This window comes from Schistocerca serialis, chromosome 6 (genome assembly GCF_023864345.2).
Source record: "Schistocerca serialis cubense isolate TAMUIC-IGC-003099 chromosome 6, iqSchSeri2.2, whole genome shotgun sequence".
Lineage (NCBI taxonomy): Eukaryota > Metazoa > Arthropoda > Insecta > Orthoptera > Acrididae > Schistocerca > Schistocerca serialis.
In genome coordinates this window covers 625,925,044-625,941,057 of record NC_064643.1, presented here as the reverse complement: position 1 = coordinate 625,941,057, position 16,014 = coordinate 625,925,044, and the positions used below count along the sequence as shown (strand labels likewise).

At 43.9% G+C, this 16,014-nt stretch overlaps 2 non-coding genes across 2 annotated transcripts; both read left to right on the top strand.

Moving 5' to 3' along the window:
* Positions 1 to 2,918: 2,918 nt before the first annotated feature.
* Positions 2,919 to 2,993, top strand: Trnal-caa (transfer RNA leucine (anticodon CAA)). Its single transcript has one exon. It is a non-coding gene; the product is annotated as a tRNA-Leu (tRNA).
* Positions 2,994 to 3,520: 527 nt separating this feature from the next.
* Trnal-caa (transfer RNA leucine (anticodon CAA)) lies at positions 3,521 to 3,595 on the top strand. Its single transcript has one exon. It is a non-coding gene; the product is annotated as a tRNA-Leu (tRNA).
* Positions 3,596 to 16,014: the final 12,419 nt, after the last annotated feature.

Below are 16,014 nucleotides of genomic sequence, written 5' to 3'. Positions count from 1 at the left end.
GTGTCAGGGGGACTGCAGCTTGTGCACACTGTTCAGGCTGAAACCTGCTTCGAAGGTTCATGTCCCTACAAGCTTAGATTGTGCATGCATATAAATTTTACGACATGAAGTGTTATCAGCATAGGAAGTCGCCTGCCGGAATGGTACCAGGACGAATAGCATCGGATTCTCTTCGCTGACGAGAGAAGCATTTATCCAACGCCTTATGATCGACGTAGAAGAGCGTCGAAAGCACAGGTGTCAATACGTAGCTCAGCGGGGAGGTATTTCGGTTATGTTCTGGGCTGGTACCATGCGTGGATGTTGGGCTCCTCTCGTAGGTATTGAGGGTAACTGTAGAGCTGTTTATTATCGATAAAAGAGCGTACAAGCTACTGTCCAATTCAACACTCAATATTGTGGCAATGTGTTCGTCTTTCAGCTCAACAGTCCATGACCACACCTTGCCATCTCTTCCACACCGTCCTCCAGGACACAACAGTCAAGCGAATTATTGGCCTGCGGTGTCTGCTGACATCATCTCGACAGAGGATAATTGGTATTACGGGAGCGTTTTACCCAAACTGCTCCATAACCCCGTTAACGAACCATTATTCAGAAGAGTACGAGGTGCGGCTAGAAAAAAACCGGACTGATGCTGGAAAAAACATTTATTTACAATTATTTACAATTTCATGTTATCTCCTTCAATATACTCTCCTGCTCGGTCTCTACACCGCTCCATACGAATTTTCCACTGTTCATAGCAATGCTGCAGATCATTTTCGGTAAGTCCATACATTACTTCCGTCGCTTTTTCTTTTACTGCTTCAACAGTCTCAAATCTAGTTCCTTTCAAAGGTGACTTGACTTTAGGGAAAAGAAAAAAGTCACAGGGGGCCAAATCAGGTGAGTAGGGTGGATGATCTAAGATGGGAATGTTGTGAAACTTCCTGGCAGATTAAAACTGTGTGCCCGACCGAGACTCGAACTCGGGACCTTTGCCTTTCGCGGGCAAGTGCTCTACCAACTGAGCTAGCCAAGCACGACTCACGCCCGGTACTCACAGCTTTACTTCTGCCAGTACCTCGTCTCCTACCTTCCAAACTTTACAGAAGCTCTCCTGCGAACCTTGCAGAACTAGTACTCCTGAAAGAAAGGATATTGCGGAGACATGGCTTAGCCACAGCCTGGGGGATGTTTCCAGAATGAGATTTTCACTCTGCAGCGGAGTGTGCGCTGACATGAAACTTCCTGGCAGATTAAAACTGTGTGCCCGACCGAGACTCGAACTCGGGACCTTTGCCTTTCGCGGGTAGGTGCTCTACCAACTGAGCTCCCGAAGCACAACTCACGCCCGGTACTCACAGCTTTACTTCTGCCAGTACCTCGTCTCCTACCTTCCAAACTTTACAGACGCTCTCCTGCGAACCTTGCAGAACTAGCACTCCTGAAAGAAAGGATATTGCGGAGACATGGCTTAGCCACAGCATGGGGGATGTTTCCAGAATGAGATTTTCACTCTGCAGCGGAGTGTGCGCTGACATGAAACTTCCTGGCAGATTAAAACTGTGTGCCCGACCGAGACTCGAACTCGGGACCTTTGCCTTTCGCGGGCAAGTGCTCTACCAACTGAGCTACCGAAGCACGACTCACGGCCGGTACTCACAGCTTTACTTCTGCCAGTACCTCGTCTCCTACCTTCCAAACTTTACAGAATCTCTCCTGCGAACCTTGCAGAACTAGCACTCCTGAAAGAAAGGATATTGCGGAGACATGGCTTAGCCACAGCCTGGGGGATGTTTCCAGAATGAGATTTTCACTCTGCAGCGGAGTGTGCGCTGACATGAAACTTCCTGGCAGATTAAAACTGTGTGCCCGACCGAGACACGAACTCGAGATCTTTGCCTTTCGCGGGCAAGTGCTCTACCAACTGAGCTACCGAAGCACGACTCACGCCCGGTACTCACAGCTTTACTTCTGCCAGTGCCTCGTCTCCTACCTTCCAAACTTTACAGAAGTGAGGGCGTGAGTCGTGCTTCGGTAGCTCAGTTGGTAGAGCACTTGCCCGCGAAAGGCAAAGGTCCCGAGTTCGAGTCTTGGTCAGGCACACAGTTTTAATCTGCCAGGAAGTTTCATGTCAGCGCACACTCCGCTGCAGAGTGAAAATCTCATTCTGGAAACATCCCCCAGGCTGTGGCTAAGCCATGTCTCCGCAATATCCTTTCTTTCAGGAGTGCTAGTTCTGCAAGGTTCGCAGGAGAGCTTCTGTAAAGTTTGGAAGGTAGGAGACGAGGTACTGGCAGAAGTAAAGCTGTGAGTACCGGGCGTGAGTCGTGCTTCGGTAGCTCAGTTGGTAGAGCACTTGCCCGCGAAAGGCAAAGGTCCCGAGTTCGAGTCTCGGTCGGGCACACAGTTTTAATCTGCCAGGAAGTTTCATGTCAGCGCACACTCTGCTGCAGAGTGAAAATCTCATTCTGGAAACATCCCCCAGGCTGTGGCTAAGCCATGTCTCCGCAATATCCTTTCTTTCAGGAGTGCTAGTTCTGCAAGGTTGACAGGAGAGCTTCTGTAAAGTTTGGAAGGTAGGAGACGAGGTACTGGCAGAAGTAAAGCTGTGAGTACCGGGCGTGAGTCGTGCTTCGGTAGCTCAGTTGGTAGAGCACTTGCCCGCGAAAGGCAAAGGTCCCGAGTTCGAGTCTCGGTCGGGCACACAGTTTTAATCTGCCAGGAAGTTTCATGTCAGCGCACACTCTGCTGCAGAGTGAAAATCTCATTCTGGAAACATCCCCCAGGCTGTGGCTAAGCCATGTCTCCGCAATATCCTTTCTTTCAGGAGTGCTAGTTCTGCAAGGTTGACAGGAGAGCTTCTGTAAAGTTTGGAAGGTAGGAGACGAGGTACTGGCAGAAGTAAAGCTGTGAGTACCGGGCGTGAGTCGTGCTTCGGTAGCTCAGTTGGTAGAGCACTTGCCCGCAAAAGGCAAAGGTCCCGAGTTCGAGTCTCGGTCGGGCACACAGTTTTAATCTGCCAGGAAGTTTCATGTCAGCGCACACTCCGCTGCAGAGTGAAAATCTCATTCTGGAAACATCCCCCAGGCTGTGGCTAAGCCATGTCTCCGCAATATCCTTTCTTTCAGGAGTGCTAGTTGTGCAAGGTTCGCAGGAGAGCTTCTGTAAAGTTTGGAAGGTAGGAGACGAGGTACTGGCAGAAGTAAAGCTGTGAGTACCGGGCGTGAGTCGTGCTTCGGTAGCTCAGTTGGTAGAGCACTTGCCCGCGAAAGGCAAAGGTCCCGAGTTCGAGTCTCGGTCGGGCACACAGTTTTAATCTGCCAGGAAGTTTCATGTCAGCGCACACTCCGCTGCAGAGTGAAAATCTCATTCTGGAAACATCCCCCAGGCTGTGGCTAAGCCATGTCTCCGCAATATCCTTTCTTTCAGGAGTGCTAGTTGTGCAAGGTTCGCAGGAGAGCTTCTGTAAAGTTTGGAAGGTAGGAGACGAGGTACTGGCAGAAGTAAAGCTGTGAGTACCGGGCGTGAGTCGTGCTTCGGTAGCTCAGTTGGTAGAGCACTTGCCCGCAAAAGGCAAAGGTCCCGAGTTCGAGTCTCGGTCGGGCACACAGTTTTAATCTGCCAGGAAGTTTCATGTCAGCGCACACTCCGCTGCAGAGTGAAAATCTCATACTGGGAATGTTGTGTTTTGCCAAAAACGTCTTCACTGACAACGCACTGTGAGCTTGGGCATTGTCTTGGTGAAGGATCCATGACTTTTTCTCCACAAATCGTTCCGTTTTCTCCGTACTCGCTCACGTAGGGTAGCCAGGAAGCTAATGTAGTAATGCTGATTCACTGTTTGTCCCTCTGGTACCCAATCAATGTGCACAATCCCTTTGATGTCAAAAAAAACAATCATCATTGCCTTGAATTTCGATTTTGACATTCGTGCTTTTTTTTGTCGTGGAGAACCAGAAGTTTTCCAAAGCATCGATTGGCGTTTAGTTTCGGGATCGTAAGTAAAAAACCACGATTCATCGCAAGTAATAACATTTTGTAAGAAGGTGGGATCACTTTCAATGTTTTCCAGGATGTCAGAACAAATCATTCTTCAGCGTTCCTTCTGTTCAATTGTGAGACACTTTGGAACCATTTTTGAACACACTTTGTTCATGTTGAAACTTTCATGAAGAATCTGCCTAACACTTTCCTTGTTAACTCCTGTTAACTCAGACACTGCTCTGATTGTTAAACGACGATCCTGTCGAACAAGTTTACCGATTTTTTCAATGTTTGCATCAGTTTTTGCTGACAATGGTCTGCCAGTGCGAGTGTCATCACTGGTGTCTTCGCGGCCATCTTTAAATCGTTTAAACCACTCAGACACTTGTGTTCACGATAAACAATCATCGCCGTACACTTGTTGTAACATTACAAACGTTTCACTTGCAGATTTTCCTAGTATGAAACAAAATTTGATGTTAACACGCTGTTCTTTCTGTACACTCAACATTTTCCGACGCACAGACAAAACGCCAACTACTTAAAACAGACGCCACGGGCAGACTGAGAGCAGGAGGCAGATGAAACTCGAGCAGTAGGCGGAGCGAGAGTCACGTGACAGGCCACGCGACTTTCAGCCTTATTGCATTCGTTTTATTGTTTCACCAGTACTAGTCCGGTTTTTTTCTAGCCACACCTCGTATATCCAGTCCACTTAAACTATCGACACTGCATGAAAGTATGCACGCAAATGAGTCCTATACTAATGATTGCAGACATAAGTCGTAATCTTTCCTTTAACTCTGTACAGCGGTGGGTTCTTTAGTGTTTTTCTGTATGCTTTTGTCGGCCAGCTGGTTACGGGAGTGTACAATGGCTCCAAGGGAGAGTGGGGCAAACAGGCAACAAAAATGTTTTTGCTGAATGCCAGGAGTCAGGATGATACAAGCTGCAAGGACGTGCAATGGAACACTGTTTTTTCAGCAGAAGCGAAAACACTACAGGTTTTCAGAATGGGGCGCATGGCGAGAGAGAGTTCCCGGCAGACTGTAAACTTTCAGAAAGCGAGGAGGATATGGAATACCTTCTGAAAAGATAAAAATCTGTTATGGCAGGAGAACAACACAACACAATCAGCGTGGGAGACAGCCTTAGCATCCCGAAGGAGTCACAGGTGCTCATGTTTAAATTTTGTAAGAAAGCCCACATTGGTCATGGTAATTATTTTTTGTTTTTGAGGAAGAGAACTCATGAGTGCATATGTGCAAGCGTTTCCACTGGGCGAAACACGGAAACATACACATAGAAGGAGAGTATTTCTGCCTCCTGCTCTACTCTGTGATAAAACCGAGCAGTACTGATTAATCGCGAAAACTTCGTTAGGAGAAGGGAAATTGTTCCATCTTTTCACGGATCAAAACCCGGGCTGTATACTGCGATTGATGACCGAGATTCAGGTGTTTGCAGAACCAGCTAGATTTTGTGGAGGAGAAGAGAAAGAGACTTCATCTAGGAACGACAGGCGGAGGAGAGTTTGTCGCAGGGTGTCAGGGAGAGAACAGAGATGTCTTCACTTTACTCGGCCACTACTGCACCAATCCTATGCATCTGAGTATCGGCAGAGTGGTAAGCATGGGCCGCATTTGCATACGCTGTGACGAGAGGACTGCGAAGTTAGTTGTTTCAAGTAAAAATTTCTTTCTTCTGTATTAACTCACAGCCAGCTAAAACTGAACTAAAGTCCGCCCGAACAGGTCATGAAGACCCAACGGCACCGATCGGCCGCCGTGTCATCTTCACCCCACATGGAGCGCCACGTAGTCAGCACACCGCTCTTCGCCCGTTTTGCAAGTACCTCAGGCAAGTAACTTCTCAATTTGCCTCACAAGGGCTCGGTTCACCACGCTTACCAACAGCGCTCGGTAGACCAAAAAAATGGCTCTGAGCACTCTGGGACTTAACTTCTGAGGTCATCAGTCCCCTAGAACTTAGAACTACTTAAACCTAACTAAACTAAGGAGATTACACTCATCCATGCCCGAGGCAGGATTCGAACCTGGGACCATAGCAGTCACGCGGTTCCGGACGGAAGTGTCTAGAACCGCACGGCCACCGCAGCCTAGCCTGCATGACCTGGTTTTGAATCCATATGCAGAACGAGGCGGTTCGTCTTGTCATTTGAAGTTCATACATATTCTCAACTAGCTGCTCGTGAATAACGTAAATTTTAATGACATTTTGTGTTAAATAACAAGTATGGTATGTTACTTTGAAGAGGAAATCATGAATACGACGAACTTACTACGTGCATTACCTATCTGACGTAATAATGAGAGTGCTAACATTTCAGGTATGTCATTTATTGCAATAAATGTGAGCTTACAAGCCTTAAGGACAGTTTGCATTGTTATGTCGTCGAATGTTCAAAAAATGGTTCAAATGGCTCTGAGCACTATGGGACTTAAAATCTCAGGTCGTCAGTCCCCTAGAACTTAGAACTACTTAAGCCTAACTAACCTAAGGACATCACACACATCGATGCCCGAGGCAGGATTCGAACCTGCGACCGTAGCGGTCGCGCGGTTCCAGACTGTAGGGCCTAGAACCGCTCTGCCACTCCGACCGGCTCGGTAGACCAGATGGAGCTTGTTTGTACTTTTTGGGTCTTTAAAAGGCTGTCAATTTATTAAGCAATCATTGGGATGGTTGTTTTTCTCAGTTTTTGTACCATTCTACCTCAAACTCACCCACTTGTGCCAAGGTGTTCAGTACAAGTTTCTGCACACTTATTCCCTTTTGTAATTATTTTTACTGTTCATTCAGTGAGTATACTCTTATAAATACGTCTAGTAATAACAATCCAATTTATTCTTATAGTAAATTTTAGTTTCCTTTAGTAGCTTGAAGGAAATTCTTATCAGTATTTTGTACGTAAGTTGTGGTGCCCATATCTCATGTTCAATTTGAACACCCCCGTTTAATTCAGACAGGTGATTAATTCTCCATTAAGCGACGTTGCTTTGCCTTTCCACATGATCTTATGGGGAACAGTCGGTTCACCATATATGTCACTGGGTTTCGACCTCGTAGCTTGTCAGGGGAATGCTAAATTATCAACCGACAACTCACATTGGGACCACCTGAAATTTGCAATATGTCGTCACGGAAACTCTTGTCACACATTAGTGATGTCAGGAGGCGCACTGTCGAAGAGTGGGACAGTCTTTAGCTATCTCTCTTTCCGACGTGGTAACAATTGTCTCGACCACCTTGTGGACAGGCCGCCAGTGAGGATCCACTAGCAGTTTTTATATGACACAGATGTGTACTTTCGAATAGATCACTTTTATTGTATTTTTTCAGTTTTATGGGGCTTATTCTTTCTATCCCTGCTACCTTTCAGTCTAAGGCCACATACGCTCGCAGCACTGCAGCATGACTTTATTCTCCATCTATCACGGAAGGAGAATTCGAGAAATAACAGTCAGTCGTTGTCAAAAACTTGTTTTAAGCTCTGTCGGTGATGATAACTGTATCGGAAATACCTTGTTGTTGACCTACTTCTACATCTACAGCTACATGATTACTCTGCAATTCACTATTAAGTGCTAGCAGAGGGTTCATCGAACCATCTTCAAGCTATTTATCTAGTTTTCCACTCACGAACAGTGCGCGGGAAAAACCAACACTGAAATCGTTCCGTGGGAACTCTGATTCCTCTTATTTTATTATGACGATCACTCTTCCCTCTGTAGGTGGGCACCAACGAAATATTGTCACACACTGATGACAAAGTTGTTGTTGTTGTGGTCTTCAGTCCTGGGATTGGTTTGATGTAGCTCTCCATGCTACTCTATTCTGTGCAAGCTTCTTCATCTCCCAGTACCTACTGCAACCTACATCCTTCTGAATCTGCTTAGTGTATTCATCTCTTGGTCTCCCTCTACAATTTTTACCCTCCACGCTGCCCTCCAATACTAAATTGGTGATCCCTTGATGCCTCAGAACATGTCCTACCAGCCGATCCCTTCTTCTAGTCAAGTAGTGACACAAACTTCTCCCCAATTCTATTCAATACCTCCTCATTAGTTATATGATCTACCCATCTAATCTTCAGCATTCTTCTGTAGCACCACATTTCGAAAGCTTCTATTCTCTTCTTCTCCAAACTAGTTATCGTCCATGTTTCACTTCCATACATGGCTACACTCCATACAAATACTTTCAGAAACGACTTCCTGACACTTACATCTATACTCGATGTTAACAAATTTCTCTTCTTCAGAGACGCTTTCCTTGCCATTGCCAGTCTACATTTTATATCCTCTCTACTTCGACCATCATCAGTTATTTTGCTCCCCAAATAGCAAAACTCCTTTACTACTTTAAGTGTCTCATTTCCTTATCTGATTCCCTCAGCATCACCCGACTTAATTCGACTACATTCCATTATCCTCGTTTTGCTTTTGTTGATGTTCATCTTATATCCTCCTTCCAAGGCACTGTCCATTCCGTTCAACTGCTCGTCTAAGTCCTTTGCTGTCTCTGACAGAATTACAATGTCATCGTCGAACCTCAAAGTTTTTATTTCTTCTCTATGGATTCTAATACCTACTCCGAATTTTTCTTTTGTTTCCTTCACTGCTTGATCAATATACAGACTGAATAACATCGGGGAGGGGCTACAACCCTGTCTCACTACCTTCCCAACCACTGTTTCCCTTTCATGTACCTCGACTCTTATAACTGCCATCTGGTTTCTGTAAAAATTGTAAATAGCCTTTCGCTCCCTGTATTTTACCCGTGCCACCTTGAGAGTTTGAAAGAGAGTATTCCAGTGATCGAAATTTCATGAAAAGATCCTGCCGCAACGAAAATTGTCTCTGCCTTAATGATTGCCACCCCAATTCGCTTATCATATCCGTGGCGCTCTCTACCCTATTTCACGATAATACAAAACGAGCTGCCCTTCTCTGAGCTGTTTCGATGTTCTGTCAGTACTGTCTGATGCGGGTCCCACACCACACAATAATACTTCAGAAAAGTGTGACAAGTGTAGCACAAGCTGTCTCTCTTTCTCTCTCACTCTCTCTCTCTCTCTCTCTCTCTCTCTCTCTCTCTCCTTCCGAAAAGGCTTCGGAAGGCCCAACGGTACCGACCGACAGCCGTGTCACCCTCGACCGATGGGCGTCACTGGATGCTGATACGGAGGGGCTTGTGGTCAGCAAACTGCTCTCCCAGCTGTTGTCAGTTTCCGTGACCGGAGCCGCTACTTTTCAATGAAGTAGCTCCTCAATCTTAGTAGACCTGTTGCATGTGCTAAGTGTCCTGGCAATAAATCGCAGTTTTTCCTTTGCTTTCCCCATAACATTATCTGTGTTATCGTTCCAGTGTAAGTTATTCGTAATTGTAATCTCTGCGCGTTTAGTTGAATTACGGCCTTTAGATTTGTTTGTTTTACCCTGTAACCGAAATTTAGCGGAGTCCTTTTGGTACTCATATGGATGACTTCACACTTTTAATTGTGTAGAGTCAATTTGCACTTTTTGCACCACACTAAATCATCATCTAAATTATTTTGCAATTTGGTTTGATCATCTGATGACTTCACAAGACGGTAAACGACAGTATCACCCGCAAAAAATATAAGAGGGCTGCTCAGATTGTCTCCTAAATCGTTTAGGTACATCAGGAACAGCAGAAGGCGTATAACACTCGCTTAGGGTGAGAGGCACCCACATGCCTTGCTCATACTGTGGCATCAAGCAGTCAGGCCTGCAAGATGAGTGGTCTGCCAAGCGAGTGGACTCATTCTTATTTATCGAGTAACATGAACTCTAGTACTCACAATTAAGTTACAAGTTATTCTCCTGTTTGAATATTACGCAACGGAAACGGAAACGCTCATCTGACTATTAGTAATTTACACAACTCTGACTGTTCACTACGCACTGGCAATACCACATTTTCTTTCTTATTTAACGGCTTTGATCAGCACGTGGCCATCGCACTGAATATGAATGGCGCACACATTACAAATTCTGGGTATCGTGACAACATACTATTCGAAGGAAAAGGCCACCAATCTTTTTCTTTTCACTATTTTATTTATTCCGATAAATTCTATAACCTAAACACACAAATTCTATAACCTACAACAATAACACATGAGAAATTCCGCCCAGTGGGCATGGCTTTACATTGGTGATTCTCTATCTTATGGTCTCGTAATTATTTAACGCTACAGTGCACTTTCTGGATAGGATGGTGGGCCTTTTGCTATATCTCACACTTCGACTCTCACACCCATCATCACGAAAATTTCCTCCAGACCGAGTGGTACAAAAAGGAACATGCATAACCCACTGCCTCTGAAACTATCATGTTACTCTCCCATGCCAACCACACATACTTAAATTTCATAAAATACATCACACTGGCAACATACAATACAAAGAATAGTCACAACGTTATAATCACATCACTTTCAGCTTTCCCACTTCAATTAGTATTTATCCCAGTTTCACACGACACTGCCCCACTTCGTAACTTTTCTTTCCTACTATGAACTCTGGAGGATATATGCACGTCTTCCTGTGCAATACAAGCCAAGTGGCGTTGCTGGATAGACGGCTGACTCACCTTGCTTCTCACTCAGAGTATTATAGTTTGAATCAAGCGTCACACGGAAACATAACACGCAAGATAATATTAAGAACATATTCATCATACGCGCGAGTCCTCAACTGATACCATGGACGAGTACTTCTCTTTATCCTTTGTCTCACACACAGATTGAGACTCACACAGAACTTACCACATGGAAGTACTCGTCTCTAGTTTCAAGTCCTGCACACGTCATTTCTTAAATATTTCCAACTTATAGTACACACGCCAGTAATTCAGCTTAACTTATGCACCCGGAAGTATTTCAACTTGTTGCTACACGTGGTTTCATTGTGGCCGTTGGTCACTTCCGAAGATTACTACGATCCCCTTAATATTACCTGCCTGACATTTAATTCTCCCCACAAAAGTTGCTGCAATAGAGAAATTATTATTCAAACTACTCTTAAGTACTTCACATGCATACCATGTCTCCACTCTCGTGTCTTTACGGAGCACACCTAAGACAGGTCTTACCAACACAAGATCCAGCGGCAGAGTGCTGAAAACATGGCCGTTCTTCAGGTCATCTCGCACCTCTGCTGAAGTGGGGGAAGACCATGCTACCCATTGGTCAGCCACATTTCAGGCGCTCAAAGCTCAGGTAAATTTCATCTCTTTGGTTCCACCAAAGGCGACCAAAGTACCGTCTTAAAGATGATCATATATTGCACATTCACTATCTGTGGTTAGCAGACGACCATACATTCATTCATTTCGCAGATCTCACCAAATTGGATATAGGGATTTATTTTGTGGGAGTGCACATGTGATCAATTAAATAAATAAATTGTCATTCTTTCCTACACTGGCATCCAGCTTCGGTGTATTAAGTGAAATTTAGTTACTATTACAAAAAACATGTTGTTCTGGCAAGAATAATGAAGTATGTTGTACCTATTTTCAATGTCGGGCGGTACTGTACCCTTTCAAGGGAACGCCAGATATTACTTCTCTTAATTACTACGAACTGTGACCTTTCTGACAGGAAATCACGAATCGAGTCGCACAACTGAGACGATGCTCCAAAGGCAAGCAATTTGATCAGAAGTCGCTTGTGAAGAACGGTCTGAAAAGCCTTCTGGAAATGTAAAAACATGGAATCAATCTGTCATCCTCTGACGATAGTGTTCATTACTTCGTGAGAATAAAGGGGTAGTTGCGTTTCACAAGAACGACATTTTCTGAATCCGAGTTGGCTGTTGGTCGATAAATCGTTCTCTTCAAGATAACCCATAGTGTTCGAACACAGTATATGTTCCAGTATCCTACTGCAAATCGACGTTAGCTATATGTGTCTGTGATTCGGTGGATTACTCCTATTTGCTTTCTTCGGTATTCGAGTGACTTGTGCAACTTTCCGGTCTTTAGAACTGATTTTTCTACGAACGAGTGGTTGTATATGATTACTAAGTATGGCGCTATTGTATCAGCGTACTCTGAAAGGTACCAGACTGGTGTACAATCTGGACCGGAGGCCTTGCTTTTATTAACTGATTTAAGCTACTTCCCTACACCGAGGATATCTACTTCTAAGTTACTCATGTTGGCAGTTGTTCTTGATTCGAATTCTGGAATATTTACTTCATCTTCTTTGGTAAAGGAATTTAGGAAAACTATGTATAGTAACTCTGATATAGTGGCACTATTATCAGCAACATCACCACTGCTATCATGCAGTGAGGGTATTGATTGAGTCTTTCTGCTGGTGTACTTTACATCTCTTTGAACGAGAATCTCTTTGGATTTCCTGCCAAATTTCGAAACAGCGTTTCGTTGTGGAAACAATTAAAAGCATCTCGCTCTGAAGATCGCGCTAAGTTTCGAGCATCTGTAAAACTTTGTCAATTTTGGTGGTTTGGTGTTCTTTGAAATATGACATGCTTTATTCGTTGCTTCTGCAACAATGTTCTGATATGTTTTGTGTACCATGAAAGATCGGAACCACCTCTTATTAGTGTATTTGCTGCATATCTCTCAAATGCAGTCGGTACTATTTCTTTGAATTCGAACCACATCTGGTCCACACTTTGTAATGCCGGAAATGCATATCCTCCTGTTTTCAACTATTGTACTATCAATTTTTTCCTTATTTTGTTACCTGAAGATATGACATTTCTGTGTCTTTATATATTGTAACCGTTTTACAATTTGTATATATATATATATTTATGCATTTATGTCAATGTATTATTGGTTTGTTTTGTAAATATTATTTGTATTTTTATGCTGGGTCTTGCCTAGGGAAAACTATGCTATCGAACGATTACGTCGATAGGTCGTGTGGAGAACCAAAGTGTTTAGGATCTTAGAGTAGTGTGAACTGTGCCGCGTGGAGCGCGGGCAGAGCAGAGAGTGTCTGGAGTAGGGCGGTGGAGCAGGTGTGTTGAGTGACACTCCCGCGAGTTACCGCGCTTTTGGGGTTTGGCAACGTGTAATTGCGCTCGACTTGCTATGATAGTTTTTGGCACGGTGTCGCGGACGGGAAAAATTAGCTGGTACACATCAAGAGCCCGTTTCGCCTGGTGACCGTGCCGAGAAGAAGGCACGCCAACATCCAGCTTCTGCAACAGCGACGGCCGACAATAAGTAGTTGTCGCCACCTCCTCGATCGACGACTTCAAACCTTCAATCAACCAACAAGGAAGACTGAAAGCACGTAAAGTTTTAGAACTGTATGGCAGACCTCAGCTTTTCAAACTGTTCCATTTGCATCACTAAAATACAGCAACTTAGCATGAACCTTTGTTGCTCATTGTCCCAATTGCATTACCAAGCAGGGTCCCTTTTTCTCCGAAATGAACCCGAGTGTCGCTGAAATTCAAACGCCAGCATTAAAGTAATATCATTCCATTTCACTGCTTTAATTTCAAACTTCAGTTAAAGTATTCATAGCTGGCTACAATAACCAAACAGGACTATATTTAGATTACTCAAGCACAAATTAAGAGTGCGAGTTTTGTTACCATGATTTAGCTTACCTGTGACTGCAGCTCAGCTTGGTATGTACTAAATTTTACTATTGTTAATTGTTCAAAATCATTTAATTCCAGTTCAAAGTAAAATATCTTATTTCTAAATTGCATAGATTCTAGTTGTTTTTGAGATGATTGTTGAGGTAGCCCAAGACTAACCTTATTTAATTTAATTTCGTAGTGCTTCAGAATCAAAGTTCACTAATAATTTCAGTCTCTAAACTAATTTTCAGTTTTCCGGTTTTATTAATTCTTTTGCTGAATTAAGTCAGAGTGTAGCGAAGTTTATCACTTCTGACAAACATTCAGTTTTCACACAACACGTGTCAACCTTCAGTTGCCACGCTTTTAGTGCTAATTATATGTACATTAACCTTTCTTTTTCAGTTATTATAGTAGTTGTCCATAGCACTGGCGACCGTAATTTTCCCCAGATCTCAAATATCTTATTAACGCCAGTTAATTGTTAACGTAACGACCGCAGATTTACTTTCTTTATTAACTTTACCCTTTTCAAAATTAGTTTCCACCAATTTCATTTGCATTTTTCCTTTCATTTAGATGTAACCCTTCTTCCCTCTTTACCGACAGATTAACTTCTGTGACGATTGCTTTTCCCAAATTTCCATTAGGTACACGCGGTTTAATTTTTCACTATCATTAAGGTCGATAAGTGACGAGGGGAGGTTGCAACTTACATAGTCCGATTGGAACGAGTTAATTTTGTCCAGCTTTTTAAATATATGTATTTTGCGTTTAATTTTGGCGGGTTTTGGTGTTACAATATGACGTTTTACAACCATTTACACTTCAAGTGGACTCCTGAACTAATTGCCAAGAAGAACTTCTGCCATAACAAAATAGTTGCCACTGACGCCTCGGTAGTTAAAAGTCCGTTACACATCGATAGCCATGATGCTCCGGCGTGGTAACAAACACAAAGAAAAATAACAAAGGAGCAGTGTGTCTACCTACGTCAGAAGGCGGAGGTTCGCCGCGGACGTCAGCTGTAAGCGAATGCGGATTACGGAGTGAACGGCCTGAGGAAAAACAGGCTGGCCCGCGGCCGTTGGCCGAACCCGGCCCCGGAGCCGTCGCCCGTCGGCAGGTGGCGGATAAATCTCCTTAATGGTCCGGCTGCGCTGCCGTAGCCGCTGTCACCGGCGAGGGCGCTGTCTCAGGACCTGCCCGAAACGAAAAGCCTGCAGTTCTGCATCTACGTCCATACTCTGCAAACCACTGTGAAGTGTATGGCAAAGGGTACTTCCAACTGTATCACGTAGCCTACCGTGGCCTACGTGAACAGTGACTGCATAAATGTATCTGTGCGCGCTGAAACGACTCAAACCTTCAACATCTACATACGCACTCTAAAGCAATCGTATGGTGCGTGGTGGAGGGTACATTGCACCACTATCAATTATTTCCTTTGCCGTTCTACTCATAAACAGAGCGAGAGAAATTCCCTACAAGCCTTAATTTCTCTTATCTTCGTGGTCTTTACGCGAAATGTACTTCGGTGGCAGTATCATACAGTCAACTTCAAAAGTCGATTTCACAATGAGTTGAAGAAGTGTCTCTGTAATACTCACGTGTTGATTGAACCTACAGGTAACAAATCTAGCAATCCGCCTCATAATTGCTTCGATGCCTTCAAAAATGGTTCAAATGACTCTAAGCACTATGGAACTTAATATCTGAGGTCATCAGTCCCCTAGAACTTAGAACTACTTAACCCTAACTAACCTAAGGACATCACACACATCCATGCCCGAGGCAGGATTCGAACCTGCGACCGTAGCGGTCTCGCGGTTCCAGACTGTAGCGCCTAGAACCACTCGGCCACTCTGGCCGGCTTCGTTGCCTTCATTCAGGGGGGTACACCACTTAGAAATTTTTTAGACTAATTTTTTTATTAGTTTAAAATTCATATAAATTGTGCCATAAATGGTAAAATACATTAAAACCACGATTTACTGCATGGAGGTCTAGCACATCCGAGCACTAGAATGCAGCTGGTGTAATACTGTTAATTACCGACGGTAAATAGGAGTCTGTCAGTTTCGGGTAGAATCACAGAGGCCATAATATCAACTAAAATACCTCAACAAAATTTCTCTTCGTAACATGATTCGCTTATGGTTAACAGTCAGAAAGGACGTACTTGACTGGTGTCTGCTTAACTTGTCATTTCGCTTCTTTTTATATAAGTAAAGCAAGAGTGCTTGAAAATGACAAACTTCTTTATAGATATGAAAAAGGTTTGAAAAATGTAATCCCAGTCGTCCAAAAAAAAAAAAAAACTTCGACTTGTAATTTCGTCAAAATGTGTTTCGACATTGGCGAAAAGAAGCCGACTGCACGGTACCCATTAAGAATTTTTTCAGTTTCAATATTAAAA